Here is a 3721-nt window from a genome sequence, read left to right as displayed (position 1 = left end):
ACAGATCTAGAAAAACAATCATTAACTAACGATACTAATATTAGTCTAATATTAGTCTAGTCTAATATTAGACAGTCGACCTTGGCTAAAAAACCCGCGTCTTGGAGCTCACAGCTAATGGTAGTGTCCAAGAAAACTTAAAACCAAAGTTTATAAAGTAAAAGAAGGAAAGTAAACTGATCATGAACGCTTTTTAAGTTAACAAATCATGACACAATTCATAGTTTACTTGATCTTTTCTTCCTTCAATCGGTAAAAGATCTCCCCGCTAGAGCAGATACAGTCAAAAGTGGCGGAACTTGAAATATTATATGTACCTTGCTTAAGAGCACAACAACCGTTCATAACAATCTCTTGGAATTTTAGTGCTACTGGTATTTGGCAGTAAACTCTCTCACAGACACTACGATATAAAAAAAAACAATCAAATATCTGGAATGTGGTTGTCATGTGTGGTATGGATATCCTTTTGAAGGTAAAGCAAAAACAATGTTGGAAATGATATTGTAAAATCACACGAAAGTATCTTCCATAAATAAAATTTTAATTTTGTGGACACTGAATGTGTCCAGCGATCTACGCGTGTTTTGCAATTTCACGAAACGTACCATTCGTCGCGTATGTCAACATTTTCTTTTTGTAACATGACAACTAGAACAACGCCTCCGAAACTTGGAATATACAAATTAAAATGTAATAATATTGCAAGTATCTGCCGATCTTAGACTGTCGCAATACTATTTCAAAAAACAATTCCCGTTCTCTTTTTTTTTTTACTGCTGTCGCCTAATGATCTGTATACGTTAATTTTTACATTGCTGGTTATAAAGTTTGAGTTTGCTTATTTTTGCTCAGAATTGTGGAGTCCCAGTACAAGGTACAAAGATGAACCAATAAGATTATAGGGCGGAGTCTGATGTGTTAAAAGCAGGGATACTCGCTTAATTCGTCTTTCTATTCCTCACCATTCAAACGTCGATAGCTCAAGCATTTTGTTATAACATAGCTAGCAGAGCCGTGCAATCAAATTCAGTAGTTTCTAGTGCACGCTGGTAGCGTCAGCTACCAGCGTGCACTAGAAACGCGCGGGTTTTGATGTTCATTTTTATCGGCAATGTCATAAAACAATTGACTCATGCTTCTAGCTGTGCACTATCGAGGTATGGTGCTCTTGGGAAGTTCGGAGAGCATCTAGAAGCTAGATTTGTTCTCAGCTATCGCCTCAAGCAATTTACGCTTCTTTCGTTCTTTCCAATCTTTCTGCGTGCACCATAACTCGATAATTCACGCTAAAGCATAAACCATTTGTTAATTCAATGTTTTCTTATTTCGTTTGTGGGGCGTGTTTTCTCGCCCCACGTTTACAATATAGGTTAATCTGCTCAAATTTCTCGCTCTTGTGATTTGATTAAAACTGCCATATATATATGGCCAAATTTGTCCAAATATTGCGATCTCTCTACGCTTTAGTACATTCTATTAAAGCACAGCTCACGTAAAGGGCCGTTTTTTCTAGAAACTTGCATCGATATAAATATTTTTTCAGAGATTTCTTGGAAAAAATAACATATAATTTGTGGACATTTGCTGACCTATGTTATTATTTGCTTACTTTCTTTGGCTTTCTTTTGAAAAGTAACTGCAGTTAAGACAGTTGCACTAAATTAAATGATCGCGTGGTTACGTTGAGATGGGGTTAGTAACCTATAAGCTTAACAACAATGTAGCCGTTTCAAAGCCAATATTTTCTGTTAAGCTTATTTATCGCAATGCCCCAATACCACTTCTTCGCAAAAATGTATACCAATGTATATCATAAATGTATATCAAAGTGTTTGGCAAGATAAAACTTTGGCCTTGGGAAACAGTTAAAACGTCAAGTTAGAGAAGCTAGGGTGAACGATTAGACTTGACATAGAAAATTAACATGGCTTTGGAAATGACCAAACATGCAACATTGGACTAAGAGTTTACGTGGCAACGGCAAAGCTAAAACCAAAGCCATTAAAGATAATAAGAAGCTTTTATATCCCCCTTTTTTCGCAAAATGTATGCGTAGTATTCTAGACTAGTTATAGAGCTAAAAGCTCTTTGTTGCAATTGTTTGTTTCACTGCATAAAATTGAGTCCATTGTGAATCTTCTATTTAAAAATAAAACTTAAGGTAAAAGCTGTTAAAATTGATGCTAAACGTTTTCGATCTGTTCGATCAAGATGATGATGATCGAACAGATCGAAAACGTTTAGCATCAATTTTAACAGCTTTTACCTTAAGTTTTATTTTTAACCTTTTATCGGCGAAATGTATATAATCTTCTATTTGTTTCTATTTGTGGCACCGAAATGTTTATATTACGCCACTATATCGGCTGCTTGATAGCTTGACGAGAAGACTGTGTATCTTAGATTTTTTAATACTTGTAAATAGGAGGGCCACGAGTTTGTTAGCTTTATAGCTATTAAATGCTACCCTCTATAAATAAAGACGTTACTTACTTACTTACTTACTTACTTACTTACTTACTTACTTACTTACTTACTTACTTACTTACTTACTTACTTACTTACTTACTTACTTACTACTCAAGTGTATATTACATAATAATTACCAGTGCCTCGATAGAACGTTTTTTTTTTAACCAGAACCTTTGATGCGCTTATCGTTATTTGATGGAAAGTTTACACGCCTAACACCTGTTAAAAGTTATCATAGTCTGTCCACGCACATTATTTATTGTCATTTCATCTGATTTGTAACCAAAAAAGTTATAACTTAATTTGATTCTCACAAGCATCGGCGAAACGCAAACACAACACAAAGCTTTACCGATAGATAAATTATTAAATATGTCGCAGACTTTGTCGCAGACTTTGACCGATACTGATTTTAAGTCGTGACTCACCTATTTTTGGCTCTTGACGGATGTTCACTGATACTATATAAATAATTGTACTATTAAGCTAGACTTAAATGTTCACTCCAGTACCGACCAGGACGAAAATATATCTAACTCAAGACGTTCCCTTCGGCATTGGAAACTGGTTTGAAACAATATTTAACTTGTTGTTCAGGGCTGAAGTCACGACATTTTGCTTGTCTTAATATTAGTTTAAGCCAATTTCGAGAACGCACTGCGCAGTCTCGTGGCTTGTTTTCATTCTTGTTTTGAATTGTCAATACGTTGCCCTTCGGTAGTAGCGTCCGTCAAGGGCTCGCGTCCGGCATAATTATGCAGTACGGGTCGTTTGTTCAGGAAACTTGGTTTGGAATAACGTCGGGTACTTCTACTGATTATTATTGCTTTGCAAGGTTATCTGCTCGACACGAAAAACTCAAAACACATGTGTGAGCGAGAGCCTGGTGAGTATGTCACGTGACATAAAAACGCACGAAACGTTCGGTTTCTGTCGGCAACAAGCACTTATCTTAATAACAAGCAATATGATATGTTATCTTCTAAAGACTCATGAAATATCTGATGCAATAGTTCATGCACCCACAGTAAAATTCTAGTTGGTTTTTGTTTATGCTAAATAATTTGGCTTAATTTTAAAATCTGCCAGGCTAACCATGATGTCTTCATTTACCTCAGTTAAGCAGCAGGGAGCTGTATCGAAATTTATTTCACACTTACCCACACTTACCCATGGTTTTTTTTAACTTGTGTTTGAATATCGTAGGTTATTTTTATACAAGGTTACGTAACCAAGCAAAAAAGGT

Source organism: Oculina patagonica, chromosome 13, assembly GCF_052425735.1.
Source record: "Oculina patagonica isolate OP01 chromosome 13, crgOcupat, whole genome shotgun sequence".
NCBI lineage: Eukaryota > Metazoa > Cnidaria > Anthozoa > Scleractinia > Oculinidae > Oculina > Oculina patagonica.
This window is presented reverse-complemented; position numbering follows the sequence as displayed.